Source organism: Passer domesticus, chromosome 1, assembly GCF_036417665.1.
Source record: "Passer domesticus isolate bPasDom1 chromosome 1, bPasDom1.hap1, whole genome shotgun sequence".
NCBI classification, from domain to species: domain Eukaryota; kingdom Metazoa; phylum Chordata; class Aves; order Passeriformes; family Passeridae; genus Passer; species Passer domesticus.
The window spans coordinates 150,976,251-151,001,659 of record NC_087474.1 but is presented as its reverse complement, the minus strand read 5'-3'; the positions used below and the strand labels follow the sequence as shown (position 1 = coordinate 151,001,659).

Sequence of the window (25,409 nt, the reverse complement as noted above, 5' to 3'; positions counted from 1 at the left end):
GATTTAAGGTAAGCCTTATTGCAAATCCTTTGTGCTCCTTGCCAAGTAGTTAAGACATTCCACAAAAGCTTGAAATATGGAAAAGTGTTACCTGCAGGAACTGCTCTTTTAAAACATCCCCATGAGCTCCCAATCCTAATTTATCAAAAGCTGGCAGCTAAGCAATTGTGTGGTAGTGCTAATTGCAGTAAAATTACCAGCATACATACACAGAGGAAGCTGCTGGGCAGTATCAAAAGAGTCTCCCCCTGGTCACTTTGGCACTTTTCCTTAACATTTAAATGTTGTTAGCACTTTGACCAAAGCAGTCAGTAAATAAATAGGAGCTTTCGGAAATATTTCCTTTTAAAGGGAAGTCTGGTACAAAACAAGTTGTAGTTTTTGATGTAACCTTGTTTATTTGCAAGAAACCAACAAAATCCTGCCTTCTGAATAGGCAAAACCAAATGAGAGCACACAAATCTCTCATCCATAATTTCCAAACCTACTTTTTCAGTGCATTACATTCCCTAAAATCTCTTCCTGCTGTTTTTCCTCAAGGATACACTCACAGCTGTTTTTCTAGTTTTCTCTTGGTTTTCTCCTGTCTTCCTCCTGTACATTCAGTTTTTCAAACAATTTCTTAGCCTCTGAATTCATACCCAGTGTCAGAAACCCCTTTCCCATTCTCACTATTGCTTTGCTATCACTGGGTGCCACCATTCCTGCAGCAGGGACTTTTCTTACCTTTTATTACCATTGCAGCACTCAGCCTTCTCATGGCTCCCTGCACTCACCCTCAGTGAAGGCTGAAACAAGACAGCTTTAAATATGTCCATGTTGGTCTTGTGACGCAGGTGCAAACTCCTTTCAATACAGCACCATTTAAAAATTGTGTCACTAGGAAAGTTTGTGGATGTTGGCTATACCCATCTTCCCACTTGAGCCACAACATTAATAGTCAATGTTGTAGTAATTATAATCATGCAAGCAATCATAGACACATGCACATGCAAGAGATATTGCAGAGTAGGATCAAAAATCAGGTATAGTCACAAAAATATTTTTCCCTGATGCATATCCAAGAAACTGTTTTCTGAAGACACAAGGAAAGGTGATGATTCATACGCCAAACCCTGAGGTTTTTACTCTATTTTGAGGCAATACTGCTCTAAACTGAAGGAGACAGAAATTTACAGCAGGATTTGTGAATTACTTTGGATATACTGTAACCACAACAAATATACACTTCTAGAATAAATCAGATTTACAACAGTGTTGAAAACATTAAAAATTTGAAAAAGTAGGAATAGCAGTTTGAAAAAAAATGAGCTTATTTTTATCCTTGACAGAGTTTTAAACCCATTCCAGGATATTGCTATCTAATGGTGTCCAAAACTGGATAAAGAATAGCCATTAGCGAGCAGACCAGGCTGAAGCTAGAACAGATCCATGGAGTTTAGCCAATGTAGGATTCTTCTCTCAGGCTTTTCATTTGCACCTGAAAACTTGCTTATTTCAGCAACAAACCACTTCATAACACCCTTTCCCTTCCTAGCAGCATGCAGATAAGGAAGTTATCTCTTGCTCTTGCATCTGTTTCACCATCTTCCTATCAGGCACTGTCTCAGGCAGTAAAAACCTTCTGCAGGCAATAGAGCTCAGATCACAGTTTTTGTATATCTAACGTGAACAAATTCCATTAAACCTTTACAACCTTAATGACATTCTGGTAACAAATAGTTGGAATAGCATGGCCATAATATATGGTGGCTTTGTAGCATGGTTTGCCTTCCAACAACTGCAGTGCACATTTGTCATTAGAAAGATGCAGAACTCCACCTACTACAACTGAAATATGTCATCTCCCAGCCAAATGTTAAAGAAGTGAAACAGAAATTGTCTTTCAGTATAAGTGGTCATTTAAGAAAGCTTAGAAGCCCATAAGTATAGAAATATTAGTCATTATGGATCCCATTTTATGAATAAGGGCAAGCTGAGGATCCCCAGGGTATCACTAAGTTGCCTTCAGGGAAAGAAAAGCTCCATGTACTTCATACTTTTGAAACCAAATTGGAAACCTGTAGCTATGGTAGAGCACTGTCCATCTATTCTGGTGCAATACTAATGTTGCCTCATTGAACACTTGGCAAGATAAAAGCATGGAGTGGTCTTGTAGAAAAATTCCCCAAAGGAATCACAGAAAATTCTCCACAGATCTATCACAGCCATCAGGAGAAGTGATTTTCAGATCCACCCATTAGAAAAAATGCTTACAACACTCTCGTTACTTCAGAGGGCTGCATACTAATCTAGAATTCAACTACGTGGAAAAAAATAATTATTGAGAGAGTGGTGAAAGGCTTTTATGAAGCTAATGAATTAGCTCAAATTGGAAGAGAAGGTCAGTAAATTCAAGACTTTCTGAAAGCTCACTTATCTTCGTCTGTTAAAGTAGCAGCGACACTTTAATACACTCCTGGATGTCCATTTCTTGCAAGCTTCTGAACTGATGGAGCAGGCATGAAGAATCTGGTGTCTTTTTGTTAATTTTTATTATTACTTGGGATTTGTACAAGGAGATTTTTGCACTTGATATTTTTCCCAAGACCATTCATTTTCTAAGATACTCTACAGCATTAAAATATAATATTTTCTTAGACATAGCTAGGCACATCTGGTGATAAAAGGAGAGTTAGTCCTGATTTACATCACAGCTAAAAAAATAAAATTCTTTGTAAGAATTGAATAAAAGTCCTACACTACTTCTTTATTTACAAAGGAAGATCCAGTATGCTCTTGATCTCTGGTGATTTGAGCAGACTGCTATTTTACTACATTTCTCATTTGGTAGTACTAATAACAAGAATTTTTAACATATTTTAGGATATTTTACACTAGGGACTGTGACTTAGTTTTGAAAAAATCATGGTGTGACAGAATTCTGTGTTTGCTTTTTCTCATGATTTCTAGATCAAACACAGTGACTTCATAAATATTGTAGAACTCTGCATGCAAACTCTACTTGGAATCTCATAGCTCACTCTAAAATCTCCCTTTCTTGTGTATCTTTGGCAATGGTAATGATTCAAGAGAACACATTCCATCCTCAACTGTCAGTTTTGCCTGAAAAAGGCAAAATGGTACAGAAATTCTTGAACAATTTGATTCCTAAGGGATAAGTCATTTCACATGGCTCTACACAACAGCCTGGGTGAGGAAATTCCTTTTTGCACTAACACAGTATTAGGCAGGCAGAGCACCATGGCAACATAGTTAAGATGCATCCAGAGTCAAGTTGAGAAAACTCTTTTTGTCCTGTGTCATGCAAAGGTGTCCAAAACCTGAAACTTATCCAGTACTCCTGAATTACTATGTTGTTCTGTTTCTAGGTTCCCTCTGCTTTAGAGAGGGAGATAAAATTAAAGCCTAGAAAAAAACATGGGTAATTCTGGAGAACCGCCAAGTAAGGAGAAAAAAATAAATCTATCAACAGTGAAAAGGGAAGGAATTAACACCTTAAAAGCTTCCTGTTACAGTGTGGTTTGTCTTTAAGGAAAGCTTGCTAATATAAAGCTTGCTAGTGTTTATAATACTTGGGCATTCATCATTAATTTTAAGCACTGAAATGAATAAATTGCACCCAAAAATATAATTGTATTTTAAAATCACAGAGCTGTGACAAGGGATGTAGAAGACGTCTGGGGCCAAGGATTGTGTAGGGAGAATGCAGTCAGTGTGCTCTGAAATTTGCTCCCAGCAATGCAACCAAAGCCAGTTCACACCAGCTGGCCTGGGAGCCAGGTTTTACTCCCAGGAGAATATGCACTTAGCAGTGTAGGTGTAATTCTCAGGTTACAGGGTATTCAGTCAAGTCAAGACCATGTGATTAGAGAGGGACCAGGCAATTTAAAGGCACTTGCCTGATCCTGAGCATTACATGCTTTTAAGGAGACAGTTCACTGTCTGAGAGAAAAACCCTCAGTTTGGATGAAAGAATCATCATCATATAAATCTTTACTGACTTTATTCTTGTGCTCTGTATGACACCTTTTTGACAAACAAAGAGTGCTTTGCTTCCAAAAGATTGTTCCTGTGACATGCTATTTCCTGCCCTCAGAGGGAAAGGGCCTTTGAATGCTGGTAAACCAAGCTGAAAAGTGTGAAAGTGTCATGTAATGTCATTCAATTTTGGTTTAACAGGTGAAATCTCTCCCTGGTAGGTTTAAATTGAAGAGACACTAAAACAAGTCTAAAGCACAGCTTCTCTGTAAAACCCATCTTTAACCTACACACACTGTACATAGATGAATAGGTTAGAGAGACCATTTGCAGCTTCTGGATTATCTTCATGCAGAGCTCAGACCACATATTTTATACAGCAGTTCCAGAAAGCAGAGATGAATGGGGGAAATTCTTTACAGACATGAAAATTAGTTGAAAGTTTGAGAACAAAAGAGAATAAAGAACATAAAGATCAAAAATATTTCTTTCATCTTTGGCTTAGTACTAAAGTAATAAAGGAGTAAAGCAGTCAGACAGCCCACAGACCATGTCACTTCACTGCAGCTTGTAGAAAGGAAGAGCATGACCTTAATCAATAGTAAGGTAAAATCCATTCCTAACCTAGCAGCTATTATGAGCAACCTTGTATTTGACAGATAACTCTATGCCTTCAAAGGTCATCAGTCAGAAGGAAATAACACTGGTAGTGCTGAGGAATACAAGCTGCAGTGTGAGCTAAAGATGGAGCTCCTTGTGGTGGGAACCCAAGGCAAGAGGCTGTGAATTGCTGGCCCTTTGTACAGCAAAGGATGCAGGGAGCAGTGGCTCCAGCCAGGTGACCAGACCCTCAGAGACACACCAGGATCAGGAGGCTCAGGAGGAAAGGTGAGACTTCAACAAGCTTAAACTGTGAGGGGATAAAACCCCAGAGATTCTTGTGCTCCTTGGAGGCAACAGCTGAAGCTGTTTCTGTGTTCCTGTGCTGTGAACAAATTGTTCTCTGGAATGAGACATCTGAGACTGCTATGGAAAACCCAGGGTTGAAGTGGTGAGGAAACCTGGTCTGACTTTGCATGAGTAGGGTGTGTGTAGAGCCAAGTGGGGTCTCATGTAAAGGAGCTTTGGTACCAGCAGTGAAAGGCTCCAGTGGTGGGTGTGTGACTGCCAGAGTGACTCCTGGGTGGTCCCAGTTACTGTGGGATGACCTCTATAGGAATCTGGGGGACATTATCTGCAGAAACCAGTGATTAATCTCACTAACCTTTGACAGTTCCAGGGCTAATGACATTGCCCAGTTTCCTTCATCCTTTTGGACAGATCAATTCATATTTCATAAGAGAAGTCATACCAATACTGGAAAAAATCAGTATTAAGAATTAATTACCCAAGAACTCTTTTTCACAGTTTCTTCCTTTCTCAGGGAGTTGCAGATAGCTGCTGGTATGATCAGTCCAATAAAGAGCACAGTCTTTGTCACACTTGTCATGTTCCCAGGATGTTATCACAACTTACTGAAACTACCAGAGAAGTAAAATAAAATCTGAAGTTCCTTAAGCTTTAAGGGGCATTGAAATTCAAGAGGAGTAATAAATACAGAAGAGCTGTTCCTAGAGAAGCTTAGGGATTTATCTACCCAACTTCCATTAATATATATTTAATGGAAGTTGAGGAAGTAAATCCCTCTGCACTGTGGTGAACATTAACAAGAGGATGGTGAAACAAATATTTGTGTTTGAATAAGTTTTTCCTCCTCCACATGCTAACTACTGTGTGTATTTTCCCATGCCTTTCCAAGTCTTATAATGTCCCCAATGTATTCACCTCAAAGGATCCCAAGAGAACTGGGAGAGTCATTTCACTGATGCAATGCTGCCCACGCTGAAGAGATGGGCAACAACTGTTCTGTGTCTGGAAGAGAAATTTTAATCAAGCTGACTTGGGCAATTCAGACTTTTAAAAGGTGCTGTTATCCTTGTGGAATTAATGGATAACTAAATTAGATAAAGATGAAACTTCAGAAAAATAAAAAGAGCTCAGCTCAGTTTTTCAAGAAATTGCCTTGAATTCCACCTTAGCAAGGAAAAATGTCCAGGCAGTATAAACCACTCTGACTCTATTGAAGTTGAAGTAATTATGCTGTACTAGTTTTAACAGAGCAGGAAGCAGGTGTTAGGTAACATTGCTGCACTTAAACCTCTGGTACCAGTGTATAGAGATTGGAAGACTCATAAGCCAGAATCAGATATCCACACAGATCTTCCCAAAGCTTGAGAGCACTCTCAGCACAGCTCATATCATCCATCTTTGCTATTACACACAGAACATAAAATTTGTCTAGTCAGAATGACAGTGTCTATGACTTCAAGGAGATAGGCTTTTGAATTATCTGGGAAAGCCTCTCTACAGCAGCATTAAACTTAAATTTATGGATATGACACTTAAAATCTGAATGTAGCAAGCTCATTTTTGCAAACAGTGAAGGGGAGAAGATAATTCCTTTGCATAATAAACAGCCAGCAGTGTCATTAAGCAAGCTAACTTCCTTTGCTGCTTTATGGAAAGTTGTCCATCTTCAGTCCACTTTAGGGCTTGGGCTCCGAAGACAAGTTCTAAGGTTCATAAATTAATGAATAAAGTAAATTTCCCAGGACCATATGCATGCATTTTTTCAAACATACAAATGTCTGCAGTTATTTTTTTCACATCAGTATGGGAAAACAGAAATCCACATGCTCCAGTCCATCAGTTCAGTTTCTGTTAGGAGATTGTGTCCAATGCTTCAGAAGGCAAAAGACATCCCAGACTTGGCAGATGGTTTTTAATACACTTTCAACCTCTGGTGTCTTCTAATCTTGAATAGTATTTGGCTCAAATCCAGGAGGGAAAAATAAAGCTAAATGTTTCCCAAAATGTTAGCTTTTACAATTTCATATCACTGTATTTTATTATCTCTATATATTTTCAATCTTTATTGGCACAAATCTGTGTCATTCTGGCCTCTATGCCATGGTGAAACTGTGAGTTCAAGCATAAATTAAAAGCTGCATGAAGAAATAAGTTCTTTATGAGGTTTGGATTTTGCCATCTCCTTCTGTCATTGAAAGTGTCCTTGATCTGCAGTTGGCAGAAAACCAGAAAGGAAACCCCCAATCGTTGTCCTTTGCTCTGTAATTGCATAAAGAAGCGTAAGACAGAGATTCAGTTAAAAAAGAACTTCCAAAAATATACTGTGGTTTATGTGATAACATTAAAATTCAAGGGAGAGAGATTTTTTGAAAACTGAAGTGGACTGGATTTTGTATCACTTCTTCCTAACCCTTCCCAAAATCTACCTTTACAGCCATCAGAACAACGGAGCAATGGCTTATTGTCCAAGAAAGGCAGCAGAGTCTGAAATGCTCAAACCAGGCTCAGATGAAAAAAAATTCTACATTAAATTCCACTGTGATTCATCCAGAAGTTCTGTAGTGCCAGAGTTTTATTCAAAGTTAAGAGCCATGTTTCTATTCATTCTTCTCCACTGATTACTTATTTGCTCATTAATGTCCTGCCAGATCCATCTGAGCTTACCTATGGAAGAAAAAATAGCCGGACAGGCGTCGCTGAACTCATAATTTGGCATTCAGGTGTCAGAACTGAGTGTAGTCCTGACCCTGCACTTTGAGTTTTTCATGGATCATTATTTAAAGCCTCAAATAAAGAAAATAAGTTTAGGTGGGCAACTGATCCTGCCCAGCTACATTTGTGAACTTAATTGATTTTGGGAGTCACTGATTTCCCAGTAGAGTCCTATAAAAAAAGATTCTTTCAAATCAGCAGAGTTATACCTGCTGTATTTCGATATTTAACATTTCAGTCAAGAATCTCTCTTTGATTACTAGGGCCTGGCATTCATTCTATTTGGCACTGAAAAATTAATTTTCCTTGATACGGAAAACCTCTTGGAAATAGCCTATGACCTCACTTTTCATGTACCATTTCCACTGACACTAATTAGGAATTATAGTCTGTGTCCCAGAAGATTCTAATTATCCCAGTGAGAACTTGCCTTTGCTGAGTTCACATGAAAGTTTCCAGAACAGAACCCAAAGCCCCCAAAGTCCTATCAAAAACCATATTAGAGCTCACAATCAAGTGGAAAGCAGAGTTCAGGTGTTTTAACTCTTCTCTTCCCTTTGCTAAGCCTTACACTGCATTGGGACCATCCCCACTGGTATTTCCCATGCTACTCTTGCTTCCAGGCCCGTGGGCTTTGGCAGAGTTTGGCATTCATGGGCTTGAGATCTCTTTCATCTCGGTGAGGAAGGACCAAGGGGGAGAGGCTTGGGGAAGCATGATTCACAAAATCACTTATCCTTAGTGTAACAAATCCCATTGGAAGCAGTGACAGTGTCAGTGTGAGCAGTCAGGTCAGTGCTACAGCACCTGCAGGTCCTTACCTGTCTCTCAGGAAAGATGCCCTTGTTTAAGTGTGTCACTTCATCATCCCTGGTTGTTTGCTTGAAAGCCTGTGCAGCCCTATCCTGTATTTGTATTAAGCTGCAACTTCAAATTGAGGAAAAATGTTGTTCATTTTTTTTCACAGGAAAGCAATAATCTCCCCAGCATTAGGAAGTTTAAAGGAAGAATTTTATAAATTGCAGCTGGCCAAGGTTAGCATTAACTTAAGTAGTAGAGCTGATTGTTGGCATTTGCTCTTATCCACAGAAGGAGGAGTGGTTTCAGGGTCTTTTGGAGTTCCTGTAAAAATCCATCTTTCCACTCTTTAAAAGCAAACAGCCAGGACTACATTTCTAGTGAGTCTCTAAATACATTTTCTCAGCTTGACAATTCCTCTGCCCACATTACCACTGCAGAAATTTGAGGGTAAGGGAGCAAGAAAATGGTGACAATTTTTATCTTGCCAATTTTAAAATGAAAATTTGTCTCCATTTTGCAGCCAGCTCCAATGTGACATTCCAGGGAGCACAGTCCAGATTAAAGCCAAGACAAATTCTCTTTTTCTGCCTGTATGAGCTTGGCTGGAGTCTCTCTGGTAACTCTCTGCAAACAGACAGTTCAAGCAGTGGACCTGTGAGCCTCACCTGTCTGTTAGCTGAGCCTAATAAAAATATGAAAAATATAGCCAGAAGTCGAATAAATGAAAGGAGATGCTAAAGATTAGATAGGCATTGATTATTGGTATTTTAGGGTAGGGCTCTAAACAACGGATTAAAAAAAATTACTTTTATTTTACATCTTTTGACAGCATTCTTTTCATTCCATGATAGCTTGAAAAGTGTAAAACACAAAATAAAAAACATATATTTTGTTATAAAAATATTTTGAACAACTACTCCTGGCCAGCTTTTTGACAATAGATTTCCATCTCCCGACTTCTTTTTTACCTGCCAGCTTCATATATAGCATTCTCTTATTTATATTTCCAAGCATAAATATGGAGATAGATTGTAACCTATATACTTACACATGAATATTTTAAAATGTTAGCAAAAAATAATTGAAAATCAAATTCTAATACATTAATTTCTCATTGTTTCTCTTTTTTCCTCAAAGTAGTTTGACATATTGGCATGAAAAATAAATATTTTAGTATTTTTTTAAAATCCCTCTAGTATCTTAACTTCCAGGATATTCTGTGAAAGCAACAGAGAAAATTCTCTGAAAATTCTTTTTTTTGCTATGAGAAAGATAACACAGCTGTCAAAATTATGATAACTCTGCATTTTTTCTTGTACTTTTGACCTTAGAATAGATACATTGACATTCTATTTTTCTTTTTCTGAAGAAAGAAACCTCCTTGCCTTCATTTTTGACAGAAATCTTCCCATGGTTTTGGACTGATAAAGACAAATGTAGAAGAGAAATAGGATTTATTCTAGCTAGATGAACAGATTTGACACCCGTGTCAAACATTATTATAACCTATACACTTCAAATGTGGACTGGAAGTTAAATGCTGCACAGACTCAAGCCAAGCATTACAAAAACAAAATGTTCCTCAGCCCACATACTTCTTACTGTATGTTCCTCATGATTCAGTAATGAACAACATGCTGAGACAACATTTGAAGCACTGCAATGATGCACAAAGTGCACAACCCAAAAATTAATATATTTATAAGCTGAAATTTGCTGCAGCCATATGAACCTTTCAAAATCAGCTTCTGCATGAGGGGAGGGGATGCTTGCAGGGGTGAAACAAATGCACAAGCCAGACTACAGATCAGCTTGCTCTCTCACTCTCTCCCCCAGCATGCAGCAAATATATTCCCATATCAGCTTTTTAAAACCCTGAGATTTGCAAATATAAATCCATGACTTTATTGCTCTTGCCTTACTCCAGCAAGAAATTTAAGGAGGAAAACCTTCTGCTTGGTTTTCCTGAGGTATTTCAGTGGTGTTTTCCAACCTATTTTCCCCAGGGAGATAATAAAGGGGTACAAAGTTTTGGGTCAGCTCCTTGACTCCAGCAAATGTTCTCCCACACTTTCTGTCCACTGCAGATTTCTTATGATTTCCACTCTCTGGAGCAGTCCTTCCCAAAAAGAGAGTCTCCATTGGCCAAAGTATAAAATGAGGCTGTTTTTGGGAGCCACTGGGATTACAGAGCTGACACTTCATTGAGCAGGATTCAGGATGTGGTAGGACCCCTCTTCACAGCAAAGAGCTCTATCAGCTCTGAAGAAAAATGACCCAGGTCTGTAGAACTTCACATAGTGCAAATGTCTGAGTCCATGTTGGGCAGTGCCTGCTGCTGGGCTCAGCCTGAGAGTCCCAGCAAGAGGAGCCACACATTTCACTGAACACCAGGGCCTCAAGTCAATAACAGCCATATTAAAAATGGAACATTTTGGGCCCCACAGAGCAGAACAAGAAGATGAATGTTTAAAATTAATAAAGTTTTCTTTTTCCCCAGTAGCTCAGGGTTTGCAATATGTTTCTCCCTCCTTCTCTGTGCATGTGTGTCTGTATGCAACTCTTTCCCCTGCTCGTAAAGTACACACACATATATTTGCTTTGATATCCCACCTACACAAGGAAAGTTCCAGTACTTCATGGATGTGTTACAGGGATAAACTCAGCAGCATTGAAGAAGAGGTTGTCAGCCCTGATAATGCAAGCATTGTGAAGGGGGCTGCATGACATGGCAACAAAGAGCTTTGGGAGTCACATCTCAGCTCTATTCCAGCTTTACCACTAAGCTTTGCCTCAGTTTTCCCACCTGTAGAAGTGTGTATAATCTCACTGCTCCCCTCTCAGGACTGCTTTGATGCAACAACTCTTTGAGACATTACAGAGAGTTTATAATGAGGCATTATAAAGAGTAGATTCACAGTTCCTGCTCCTTTTCCCCATATTTACACAGAGCAAAGCAGGAATTCTGCTTAAATTTTTCAAAAGAGCAGATGCTTACAGGTCTGGTGTTGATAAAATATGGCCTGCTAGCTTAGCAAAACCACAGGAACAAAATGAAAAATCTGCTCATTTTGTTTCCTAAGAACAAACACACAAAATGAATGTCATGCATTTCAATAACAATTGGCATCTATGTAGTTCAGAGAAAAACTTCTTGTCCAAGGAGACAACAGATTTTATTACACAAATTAGGAATAGCAATTGCCTGCCAAGACAAAGCAGCGTTCATCAGAACATGACACACAAAGAAGGAAGAAAGGAACGCTGACTTAACCTGCAGAATACTAAAATTATTTCTGCTCGACATGTGTGTTGGGGAATTAGCTGCAATCCTCTCTGCCTGCCTGGCTGGAGGAATGCTTGAGATAAGATCCCCCATCAGCAGTGACAGTGCTGGGGAAGCCATGCCCCCCTGGCCTGGGAAGGAGTGGGCACCACCCTCAGCAGCTCCTTGGCTGCCCACACTCCCCAGAACCACCCTGGTCCCATGGTTTTTTGGGATACTTCTAAATCGTTAATAAAAACTGTTTGTTGTCCAATATATCAGTTTTTCCTAAATGTTATCAGTACTGGAGAAGGAAAAGGTCAGATTATCTGCAGGGAGGTGACTAGCAGCAGGAGAAGCTGCCCTGCGTGGGGCCTTGGCTCCAAAGAAATCAGTTGGGAATGAGGTCAACAGAGGGGAAAACTTGCTAAATTTCCTTCCTTGCTAAATCCCTCATCAGCTAAATCTTCTATCAAGCCTGCTTCTTCTAACCTAGCACTCTGTGTTGGGCTGGGAAAGGCAATTCCTTGAAGGAACTGGAATGAATGGGAGATAGGAAGCACAGAATGTGCTTGTGGTGGCATGGGAAAATACTGGGCATGCTGTAAGAGAGCATGCCTTGCTGCAGCATGCATGGAATGTTAAACTTGCTGAGTTGTCCCATCCCTGTCCTGATTTATACCCAAGTCAGCAACACCTGAAAACAAAAAAGGGCTTAATGAGTATATTTGGCCCAAATATCTCCATCATCTCCTCCCTTCTCCCCAGGTACAGGGACAAAATAATGTTCACACTGGTCTTTGCTGAACAGGTCTGAACACTCAGCACCATCCAGGCCCAAAGAGGTAAAAGACAGTTAAAATTCCACTTTTTCACACTCTATTGCAAATATAAAGTGAAGCCATTTGTCTAGTTCAGTTTAAATAATACACATTTTTTACATTAAAATATAAACTTTTTTTTTTTTTTAATAATAGGGAGAATTCATGAGGCCAGTTTCTGTTTCAGATGTTTTCTCTGCTACCTTGTCCAAACCTGATCCATGAAAACCAGATGCAAACAATGTTTGGAAACTCAGCTCCCCAAATGTAGGTGAACCCTTTTTCACACACCACCCAGCAGCTGCCACAGGATCCCAGGTCTTGCATGGGTATAGCATAGAGTATATAGTATAGAGTAACAGAACGAGGTAATAGTGTCACCACAGCACACATAGTTCTGGTTTTAAAGGCAAGAGCAAATTTTCCACTTACTTTGTGGGAAATAGGTGGGGAGCAAGACAGGGTGCTAAAGAGCCAGCATGAAATCCCTTTCTCCCTGGAATATATAGAAAAATGTTACTTTATAAATACAGAATGTTTCCACCATCTTGCAGCCTTTGCCTGCAAATGAAATTCCTCTTCTTTTGTGATCATACAGGTATGCCATTTGCCTCTTTTCCTAACAGGCTTGATACCTTACAAAAATTTAGCCCACCATTTTGGTGAAACACATTTGGAAAGAATTTCCTTCTGTTTCCAAACACTGAGCAATAGAAGCTCTAAAATGCTGATAGAGAGCACATTTTCCTGGGGCCACAGGGAATGAGTCACACCAGACAAATGCCAGATCAAATACAGCAGGTGATCAGGGAGCTGGCACTGGCAGGCCTAAGAAAACAACATTTCCTTTGTCAGCCCTGCTGCACCTACCTAATGCAATAATTCCCAGGGTGCTATTCCGCAAGGGGACAGGCTGTCCCGTTCTGTCTTCCTCTTCAAAGTCTCACAAATGAGCATGAAGTACAGAGCTGTACACTGGATTCATTCTGGGATCACGACACTCAACTCTGGCTCAAGGCCACGCTGTGGCTTCAGCACCAAGTGCTCCACTGGCCTCGGTGGGGAGCAGTGGGAGTCACCGCCTTGGCATGCAGGGCCTCAAGGATTCCTCTTTTAAATACCATTTTAAGAGGCATTTAAGTGCCTAACTATATTGTGCAGATTTAATTACTGCATAAATCACATCCGTGCAGTAACCTCAGAGTGCTGGGATCAGAGAGAAGGTCCCTCAGCTCCAAGAAAGAAAAAAGCTTTTTACTTCTGTGTTTTGCTTGCAGTTGCTGGGAGGGGTGAGACATGAACTCCCCGATACAGTGTTCCCTTGGTACCCAGCTCTGCCATCCACACAGAATGGGTCACTCTAAGGTTTAGGGAAGCAATTTAATGCTTCTGTCCCTATGTCCCCATCTGCAAAAATTGGTTGTTCCAGGGTTGCACCATCCCTTCTGCTGGAAAGAAGTCCATTAAAAGTGTGTGTGGCTCTGAATGTAGAAAGTGATAATGAAGAGCAAAACCACATAGCTTTTTGTAGAAGTTTGGTTTTCACTCATTTTTTGGTTGAAGTTCTGGGTTTTTCTGTACTTGGATCAGAATTCACTTTTGTAATTTAATTTGCCAATTCTACACATCCCAGACGTGCTGGCCACTCTTGGCTAAACACTGGGGAAAGAAGAGGACAAAGAAGGAAGCTGGGTGTGCTTTTTTTCTCAATAACTGAAAGAGCAGTATAACTCAAAAAAGACCTGCACCAGACAACAAAATCCTTCTCCCCAAACTTCTCTGTCAGACATGCTGAAGCATGGCAATTTTTCCTTTTCCCTTCTGGTCAATAGTTATGGAACTTTCATGTGTTTTGGTTCATATTCATAATCTGAAATAGGGAAAGAAATATAAATATTTAAAAATTCTGTTTTAACAAAAAAAGATTCCAGAAATAATTATTTTTTTATCTTTAAATTACCTGTATTAAAGTTACCTCAAGGTCCATTGCAAAGGTGTAGTAATTATTAGCTTAATTATTAACATCTCTCAGCAAGATAATTAGTTGGGCACCAAATTAAAACCATTTTTGCCTGAGGTCTAAAGGGGATAAACCAGATGATTGTTTTAATATTTCAAGTTAAATATTCAAGGTGGCAGAATTTCTGTCTCTGGGAACCATGAGGTATTCCACGGCTGAAAATGAAATTAGAAAATGGAAAAAAAACAACAAACAAAAATGATGAAAATTGGCCCACATCCTAATTTTAGGCATTGCTAAAGAAGGATGCATCACCTTTTCCTCTCAAGGATGATGGCAATGCCTGTTTAGCAGGCTGCAGCCTGGTTTTTCCACGTAGAGGCCCCACCAGCACAACCTGTTGTATCACTGCCCAAATGGACAGACCACGACTAGAGGGGACAAATCATCCAGATTTCTTATCACTGCAGCTTCACTGGAGACATACTGAACCCTGTGACTCCCTCTGCAGCAGAGGACACCATCTCCTACAGCATGAAACTGCTGGGGATTCATCTCTAATCAGCAGCAGGGATTAGATGGACTGGGCTGTGGTGAAGCAGCCTTTGGGGTTGGTGGGCTGCTCTGCCCTTGGCAGGAAGGTGATCTTACAGCAAGCTGCCTGTGTCATGTGTAAAAGTGACCACGAGTACCTGCCCAGACCAGCCAAGCCCTCTGGACAGTGAGGGACAGAAGTGCTCCCGTTTCCAGGTTCCACCTCACCCTCCTCAGCAGGGCTGCCACACCAGGACCCCAAATCAGTCCCTACTCACTCTCTTTGGGCCCTTCAGTCACGAGGGTTCAAAGCTGCAGTGCAGCAAGATTGTCACCCACCCTTGCTATTGCTGTGAAACAGCCACAACCCAGACACATCCCACAGGACCAACTCATCCCTGTCTCTTCACTGGAAAATAGGGTATGAGGAGATTTGCTCACTAGTTCTGGAAGAAAAACCCTATTGTCATTGCAGGAATAGCCTTGGGAAAAGCAGAGGAAAAGAGTTTTATCAGGCAAACCCCTACACATTACCCCTTTTGTTAAAGGAAATTCATACCCATAGCTGTGATACTCTCATTTTGTTAAAATGAGGAAAGCTTGTGTTATTTAATTCTTATTTTACATACCTGCTTGAGCAGCTGAGAAGTGCTCTGCCTCACTGCCACAGCAGCCAGCCTTGAGGAGTGGTGGCAGTCCTGCAATAGGAGGGGACATCACAGGGCAGGCTGGGCCATGTAGCCTCATCCATCATATCCCAGGCACCAGTCACAGCAGTTTGTCTCAGAAAGGTATCTCTCACCATCCCTCAAACCCCATGTCACAGCCACTGCTCTGTACATGCTCAGTGGGAGGCTGACAGAGAACCCTCTCATGTTTTTCCAAAACAAAATTCTTTTCAAGGCTGCTGTTTTCCTTGTTGAGCTACGAAAGATAACAGCTTCATACAAAAATAAACAGGTTTGCAAACTCTTCCTGGGTGCTAACATCGTGCTGGTGTAATGGACCTGGGGTCTGATGCAAAGCAGCTTTTTAGGAAACAGACACACCCTGCTCATGCCTTCCCCCAGTATAAATGCTTTTTAATGGAAAAAGTTAAACTGATTTTCTTCTTTTTAACGACTCATAATAACTAAGTTTAAAAATTAACCTCTAATGAAAAGCTAAACCATCCAAATATTGAGTTAAAATACAGCAAGAAATCACTTTCTTACCAGCTGTTGATGACTGAAATAAATCAAAAACTACAAATGGGTTTAAGGAAAGAACCTGATAATTTCATAAAGCAACACATACTGAGGTAATAATACTGCATGAGGTATAAGTTGAAGCAATCAGAGAATATTCCCCCCATTCTCCTCTCCAGTGTCAAATGCAGACACAAACTTTTGGGGCCAAAGAATGAGGAAATGAGGAGATTTTTCCAGCAGCTCCCCATCCCCTCTTCCCTGCTGCGGTCCTGACCCCACATGCTCAGTCCCTGCAGGTGCTCAAGCTCCCAGCACGGCTCCTGCTGGGTGCCAGGTGCCAGAGCTGTACTGGGAGAATGGGAAGCAGGAGTGCTTTAGCTGCAGACTGTGTTATGGCTGCTCTCACCCATGTTGGGATAAGACAGGTAGTTTGTTTAGGGGGTTTTTCCCCTCCCTTTGGGGCTCTGATCATGTACTAGGATATCAGGACTTGAAAAGCCATTCATTCACTATGGTGAGATACTCACGCTGAGGATGATTAATCAGAATGATCAAAGCAAACTAGTAGAGAAATGGACCCACTAAAAATTAGGTTGCAGGAGAGTCTGTGCACAGACCAAATCTCTGGCCTCTTTTAATCCAGAGAGTTCTTTCTGTTCAGAACAGTCCTGCATTCCGTCCCCAAGGTGAGTCTCACAGCCTGATTATTGCCCATTCAAACTGAAAGGACCAACTGAGAACTCTGGATATTCAGTTTCACTTGCAGCATGATAATACTTTATCCACAGAGATCACCTACCCTGTTTCCAAGTACCTCTTACAGAATTACAATGGTATTCAAACAGGTATATGCAAGACTGCAACTGTTATGTGGTTTTAATTTTTTTTAACTGAGGCAGGATTAGTCCCTTATTTCTTGAAGACACAAAACAAAATTATGATCAGATGTAACAAATGTCCAGATAAAATTCTGAATAAATCTTAGGCTATCAGTTGGTCAGTTGATGATCCTTATAAATACAGTTCATAAATAAAAAACAGTTAAGCTCACCTTTAACCAAACACAAAAATAACAGAAAGAAAGCAGTGTGACTTCTTACATACAGCTTTTACTGACAGCATGTAATCATTATTCCCCTACTGCTTTAAAGGAGGAAAAAAGTACATCTTAAATGGAAGGAAATATTATTTTTAGTTGGATGTGTGGCATACAAGGGAGACTTTCATAAGAACAACAAGTTTGGGGGACATAAATGACATCTGAAATGCTTGAGCATCCTTTGTGACCTAACAGTGGTGACCAAATCAAACCATATGAAGAGAGAAATTGCATGCAGCATTATGCAATTGCACAAGCATTATGCCCACAGCTGGGTGTTTGAATTCCTTTTGGGCTATGTGTGTTTTAGCAAGACCATCTGGACATTGCCAGATTGGTTTTGAATAGAAATACATACCCATAAAGCAGAAACTTATAAATTGCACTTGCTTCCTGTCCAAGGCTGCACATCAGGGCTTCCCTGTTTGCTGCACACCTGCTGCAGAACATACAGGGTAAGAGTCAGCCAGGCTGTGCCTGCACACCCAGCAAAATAAGGTCTGGTAGGTTAGGTGTGGCATCCAGAGCTAGGAGTGGGGTGGCTGAGAAGCAGGGATAGTGACCTCAGCATTTTGCTTTGGGAGCAAAGGGAAGGGTTGTGGACCTTATCTGACCGCTGGGGAGGAAGGAGGGGGAAAGGCCAACACTGCCCAGCCTCCTCACACATCTGGTGCCTCTCAGTCACATGCACATTTTTATAGGTGGCAAGATAAGACAGCACTTGGCCATGCCTAAAACCCCAGAGGATTAGCGGTGTAAGAGGAATTTAATCTCCCAACATGTCTGAGTAACATTTCAGTTTATGCCATTTGCTGTTGGCAGCACAGCAGTAGTGAGAGGCGCCGAGTGAGCTTCCCAGATGGGAAGAGTCTCTGATATACCAGAGGGATTAACTTTGGCTCCAGAGACATTGCAAGCTAATGGATAGAAGAATCACGCAACACAAAAAACAGATTCTTGACCCCTAGAGCATTCCCTACTTGACTGCCCATTTCTCTTATAAACACTTACACCTTGAGCAGGACCTCTCTTCAATAATTTGAACAGTATTGGTCTCCACCATTCACACAGGCTTAGCAAGAGAAGAGCATTAAAACTCAATCTTCTTTATCCAGAGATAATGGACATTGCTAAAGCTTTGCTAGTTAAATATCTTTGCTCTATCTGTGACATCTGCCTTCTATTTCATAAGCTTTAGGTATGCAAGCAGATAGACTAGTAATTGTGTGTATTTGTGTATATGGGGACATTCATACATAGACATCCACACACACACTAAATCTTTGTCTTTCAGCATCTAACAGGCAAGAAAAAGCACCTGACTACTGTGCTGGCACACTGCTTACCTGTTCCCAAAGCCAAAATCAATGAGGAAACACTTTATTGCTGTTACTGGTCATCGAGTTACCAAATCTGAATTCACACAGCCAGACACTCTTTCTCACTGAGCGCAAAGCAGGAGTGAGTGGATACTAAGCAGAATTTGCTTTCCTCAGGGGTCCTGTGGGTTCACTTTCCCCTCTGGACCCGAGCTCCTACAGCACTCTTGGATCACTTTGCCTATTACTGTGTGACAGTGTACTGAACAACCACAGGGTAAAGATTGTAAGACAGCTGTTGAGTGAAAAAGTGTCTTAATTTCCAGGAGAATAAGGGGATTTCTGCTCAGGTCATATCTCACTTCCAATTTTTTTCTGTTGAGTTTAATCTGTAGGAGTCAGTTGCAATGGGAAATTTTCAGCAAAGCAATTTGAAGTCTCTCACAAAGTGATGGGGGAAAGGAGAAGCATTAAGTTTCTTTTTCCTAACTTAGAGTATAAAGCTGTGCCAACTGAAGTTAATAACTATTTAACTTATTTCAGGAGCAGAAACGTCCTTGTGCATTTAAATCACTATAAACCTGAAATACCAAGTATATTTCCACCATGTAGACCATTCTAGCAGCATAACAGATTCCGTCAGGTGAGTAAAAGTGTAATTTATTCTGTTTGCATACACAAATGACTCTTCATCATCAGAGATATGTAACATTTAACAGAAATCCAAACCATCCAAAACAAGTAATTGCCTCTCTGAGTACCTGAGAGTAGGAAGAGGATAAAGAGGATGACAAAGTGAATTCTTTAGCCATGATTTTAACAAATATTGCACAAATTAATTAGAAATTCCAAGTGCTTGTACAATAAAAAAAAAAAATTAAGCATGCATTACTCCGGGAGATGTCTGAGCGGTCTTCCTATCATTGCACTGGAATTCAGTATTTGATCTTCCTACCTCAGCTTGAACTCACATGCTGACAATTACTTGTCTTTTCAATTTATAAGTGTGTCTCCTGTTCTCCTTTTTAAAGAAAAGGTCATTGCTCTTTGCTTAAGTAATGCCATTAAGAAAACAACCCTCATTTTTTTTTCAGCTTGTGCAACTGAGCAATTGAAAGGCACAGCTTCCATTTACCTCGATTCCACATTTTGAATATGAGGAAAAAAATGTGACTGCAGATAATCACAGGCAATGAAGAGTAATGTCTAGTAGTCTGTCTCCAGGATTGCTCCCTACAGCATATTTTCCAACTTTTTTTCCTATCATATTAAATGACTCATTTAATAAGCTAACTGTTTCTTCTTATCCTAGGGGAGACTATTTTGCAGTGCAAGATGTTCGTGTTATGAGGGTCTCTCTGTTTAACTTATGCCATTATTCCTAGTTATACATTCTAATATCAGTCAACCTGCCTACCTTTTCACCACCCTGCAGCCTGTTTCTTTATCTGTCTGTCAATACAATAAACTGATTTTGCACCAAAGAACTTAAATTGTTATTAGTTTCTCCACCTCTCTAACTGTTCCATCCAGAAAGTGTTATTTAATGTCATGTACAGCACCAACTTATTCTCATGACAAAACCGTGACTGGTTTTTTTTAACATGTGAATGCAATACTGTCGGCAAAATCAATGTCAATTTAATATATTGTGCTGCTCTCTGGTTAGCAGGTGGTTCCATCTCTTTAAAAAGAGAGACAGCTTTTCCTCCAGTCATGAAATTAAGAAATTTTGCATCAATACATGATATCCAAATTGAGCAATTATTCTGGAAGAGGGAGGGCTGCTTCAGTTAAGGTTTATAGCTCTTTGTTCAACTCAGATGTATAGTCAAAAGCCAAGACTATACACAAATCTTTTTAGTTATGATGCAATGACTTTTTGGAGTATAAGTCCCATGGAGAATTTGAAAATGGGATAAGACTTTAGAGTGCAGTTTGGAGTTAATTGTTAGTTACACCTTTAGCCTGTGGTTAATCCAAGATCCCCAAAATCTGTCCATAATGTATGCACTGATGTTCTCTTTCATGAGCAGAGCCAGATTTGGACCTAGGGTATAAACTACATTGAGCTATGCCATATTCCAGCTGCTTCACACATCCTTAACTCATGTTTTATGTGAGGCTGAGGGCATTATTTTAGCCATGGCCAGTTGCCTGTTGATAGCATGACCATATCTGAGTGAAAAATTGTCACCTTCTGGGAAATATCTCAGGATGTTTCTGTTTAGTTCAGCAAATAGCATCGAAACATACAGGAGCTGAATTTCTGTTCACTTCAGTAATGTGATATTCTACTGCTGACAGCCTCCCTAGATGGCTTGTAGTCAACTTTCCAATTCAATAAACCCATGATATGGGCATAAAAATGAAGCAGAGTCAGATAACCATAAATGAGAGAGTTCTGCCAAGGAAACTGATAAAGCACTGTGCAGGACCTAACAGTATAAAACAGAGAGGCCAAAGAGAAATTAAATAGGCCTGGGATATAGAAATTTCCCTAATCAATACCACTACAACATTTCCCCTCCCCGAAAACACTACTTGCATCTTTTTGGTTCCTCCAGGCTTAGAAAAATCTGGAATATGAAGCAAATCTTTTCTCTGAAATTTAATGGTTCTAATCCTATCATCTGATTAATCAGAAGTTGAACCTCTTTCTTGAAGCCATTCAAGGGCAGATTTAGAGGTCAGAACTCTGTCATCTTACAAAAAGTTGAAAATATTCATGATATCCAGCAAAATATTTCCCTTCTCTTTGTGGGTGCTGGCCCCACCTATGCTTCCTTGTGCTGCCATCTGTAATTCCTGTTTTGGTGAAGAGCTGGAAGGGCTGACTGGTGCCCAAGATTTGCACAAGTCTCTGCCTGAACAGAAAATGTTTGTAGCACAGGAACCTCCACCAAGACCAGCACACAAAGCTCACAGGCATGTGGAGAGAAAGGCTATTGCCCTCATCAGAGAATGGAAATAAGAAAAAACTGAGAGTAATGTACAAGAAAAATTAGCTCTCATATTTTCTTCTTAGTACAGGTTCTGCATTTGAGGTCTCCTGAGATTCCACTGCTGTGCAGTGATGATATATATCATGCAGATAAACTATGGCAATGGAATAATTTTTTTCCAATTGAATTATTTTCCTGGGCTGAAAAGAAACATGTTGCTTTCTGACAAATACTGATTAGCACAAACTCACAAAGACTCGATAAACCAGCACTGAAAAGGCTATTGTTTGACAAAGTAGCACTCAGAAAACAGGAAAGTATGGCACAAACACAAAAACTCCACCAGTTTTTGATACCAGAAATGCCATGTTTCTGTGAGTCTGATTTCAGCTGGTATAACTCACTGCCATGCTGCCAACAATGAAGGGAAACAATCTCAGTTCTTACAGGACTGTGCTCCTTCTTCACATTGTCGGAACCCAGGACGTTCCTCTGACTGCCCTGGAGGACTAGAGACCCTGGCAGGGCCTCAGAGACCTTGGCACGGAGTCAAAAACACCTGTGCCTTCGATTTTAACCCATGGAGAAAATTACCAGCTTTGTGTGAAGATGTACAAGCCACAGGAGTGGAAGTAGAATTATAGTTAATTTGTCACAGGGTGAAAAAGAAGAATTTTGGGGTTTTTAGAATGGGGGTTCAGGAGGCAAGATGGAGGGATTTGGGTATGTCCTGTCCTTCCTCCTGCTGCTTCTTAGCCTCCACCTCTGCTGTGATGGTGGCACTTTTAGACTGGTCTAGAGTAGAGACAGACTGTCTGACATAGGTGATAGGTATTGGAAAATTATTGTAAATAAAGTACACATAGCTCTTAGTATAAAATGTTAACACCACCCCAAGGGTAGTCAGTGTGCCACAAACCCACCTGCCACACAGATTTCAGTGGGTCAGGAAAAAAATGTAATAGATAAGGAAAAATAAACAGCCTTGAAAAGCAGAACCGACGCATCTCAGCTTCTTCTCCGGTCGCGGGACTGGGAAAAAAGAATCTTTAATACCTCGGGAGCCATTTCAGCAACACAAAACCCGAGACATATCACATTGGGTTACTTGTAGTGAAAAGGCTAGTATTGATGTACCTTAAATTTTAATATACCCTGAGATCTGGCTTTAAAGACCAGCTAGAACATGATTGCCCTGATGTGACTCTATAATCTCACACACAAATTCACAAGTATGGTGAGACCCAGATCCCTCCCCTCCACAAACACAGACAAACATTATGATGTATTTATTGTGCAAGCCACATTCACACAAGAATTAGGACTGTAGCAAAACTAAACATAGTGACAATCTGTGCTGTAAAATTTGCTATGAGGAGTTTCTGCATAAAAAGAAGTTGCTTTAAGAGCCAGATTCTTTCCTGAACGGTAGAGGCAGTCGGATATTTTTTCAGATGCATAGAGTTGAACATTGAGTGGACAATGGCCACACTATAAGAATTTAAGTTTCCACCAGGTTTAAAGGTTAGCCATTGTCACCCATAGCTTGCTCCATCCACTCTAGATTTCCCACAAAACAACTTCTGAAGAAAGCACCATGCAACAATCAAAATGCAGCTCTTCACAAAGAGAAGTGGCAAACAAGAAGGGTAAAGTCCTTCACTTAACGTTGAGATTGAACTTTTCCATCTCTCTCAGTAGACCTTTCCAACTCCACTCCTGCTGATCAGGAGTTAAACAAAGACAAAAAAAATTACACATTTTTCTGTGCAGCCTCTCCTGCAAATCTACCTCATCTCCTACAAAAACATAATAAAGATAGACTCAGTTTTGTCTTAATGTAAAACCTGTTCCCTTTAAGTCAAATTCTTCAGAAAGGCTCTGTGTGAAAGTATAAATTGGTGTCAAGTTTAGGAGTTCTTAGAGTCTTTAAATTTGAACAGTTCAGAGATCAGTCCTAGGGAGCAGCAGGGAAGTAGCTCATGTTTCCCAGCCAACACAGCACTTCAGCATTCTCACCTTGCATAATGCAAACAGGAGCAGCTCCAGAAGTCTCAGTGGAAGGACTCTGACCACATACAACATCCTCATATAATTAAATATGCCATCATGTTCATGATCATTCACATTACAGATAAGAAACCCCAGAAAAGTGGGAAGCAGAGGCCTGAAACCAGATGTATGGCCATCAAAATACTCCAGCCTCACAACTCCTCCAGGCACCTCGAGTCTTTGGTGGATCAGAAGACCCTGTAACTTGGTGTCCACTGTGACCAAATGACATCGTTAACACATTTCATGTGCAGAGGTGTTAATTTTGCTTGGGGTTTGTTGGGCTTTTTTGTTTTGTTTTGTTTTCTAGTCACATTTAGTCAAATAAGAGTCAGTATATGTTAATAATGTTCAGTTCCCCTAGACTTTGATGCATATCTTTCTTTTGCAAATAGCTGATGTTCACAGTGAACTGAGTGCTGCACAAAACCTGTGTAAGGACCAGCCTGCTTTGAAGAACTTGCACTCAAAGGACCTGAGAGCTAAAAGGAGGACAGGGATAACAATAAATAAACAACAAACCACTGTGGCCTAAGATTTGCAACTAATAAGGCACAAATAACACAAACTATTAGAAAAACAATAGATTTTCTGAGACTGGAAGGGGACATATTTTGTACTGATACAATGACACCATGTTTCACAGCAATTTCAATTCACCTGTCTTTGGCATAGTATACCATCACAGCCAAGAGCTTCAAAAAGATCCAAGATTTTCTACATGTATCAAGAATGGACAGAATTATAGTAGCAAACCCTAAAGAAAAAGGAAAAAATAAAAGAGGGGAAAAAAGAAAAGAAGACCTGCAAGCCAAATGAATTTTCCACCCATAGAAGCTGTGAGAAAATGTCTCAAAGGTTAATTTTCAAATTGCCACTAGCTGTGAAACTTCTTGTCTGCTCTTTTGAAGCAGCTGGTGCTGTCTGCTGCCAGCTGCAGAAGACTGGCCTTCATCAACCTTGGGTCGGACCTGCTCCAGTGCTTCTCCTTGTCCCATATATGTCAAAGTGGAAAAAGGAGTCTGCTGTCACACAAGAAACCATGGACAAATATGTTTTAAAAGACAAGGTTATCCTTTTCTCCTTCCTTGGTGAAGGCTTGGAAATAGAGCTGCTGATATCTGGGATTTTCAAACATCCCAAACATTTTGAAGGTAATGTATGACACTGAGAAGCCTTATAAAAAAATTCTATTCATCTTGTATATAACAACACAACAAAGGGTAGTTAATAAAAAAATATGAGTGCAATGAACAGAATTTGAAATTGCCTTAAAATCTCATCTCCACTTCAACGATTAATCAATTTCAACAGCTGCTTATTGCTTAATACACAACATATCAAGAGAGATTATTGCTGAAACAACAATTCCTCTTAGTCAATCCTAGCAGGGGCTGAAATTTTCCAGAGCAAAACAAATTATTCATGCTGACGGGCCAATGATTGTCTGTAGAGGAGGACAGGTAACAGAGTGTGTGTCCAAAGACAAACACAACACACAGGTTAGACTGCTGAATGTGTCAAATATGTTATCCTTTTCAACTTTACAAAATGCCAATGTAGCAGTTTTTCTAAATGCACTGTGGCTTGCTAATTCTCCTGAAACAGAGAATAATTTTATTAAGCAAGTAACAGAACAGATATTATTTCCCTAGCTATGAGAAATGTGGCTCTAAGGCTCATAAATACACTTCTGAAATCTCTAGCTGAAATCCTTGCCTCATTACCCACAGCTACTTTCCTTACATGACTCTTTCATTCTGAATATGCATTTTAAACCCCAGATCTGCATCATTTGGTGGAAATTGGGATAGTTCTTCG

The 25,409-nt window shown here is 40.2% G+C and overlaps 2 long non-coding RNA genes across 3 annotated transcripts; one reads left to right on the top strand and one right to left on the bottom strand.

Moving 5' to 3' along the window:
* Nucleotides 1-871: 871 nt before the first annotated feature.
* Nucleotides 872-15,827, bottom strand: LOC135284946 (uncharacterized). 2 transcript variants are annotated; one of them, XR_010350010.1, is made up of 4 exons: nt 15,613-15,827; nt 13,360-14,359; nt 12,922-12,985; nt 872-7,149 (listed from the first exon to the last, which is right to left on the bottom strand). It is a non-coding gene; the product is annotated as an uncharacterized LOC135284946 (long non-coding RNA). The 2 variants fall into 2 exon arrangements; XR_010350011.1 differs by lacking the exon at nt 872-7,149 and adding an exon at nt 8,920-12,365.
* Nucleotides 15,285-19,956, top strand: LOC135284957 (uncharacterized). Its single transcript, XR_010350016.1, has 3 exons — nt 15,285-15,404; nt 19,135-19,234; nt 19,686-19,956. It is a non-coding gene; the product is annotated as an uncharacterized LOC135284957 (long non-coding RNA).
* The last annotated feature ends 5,453 nt before the right edge of the window (nt 19,957-25,409 follow it).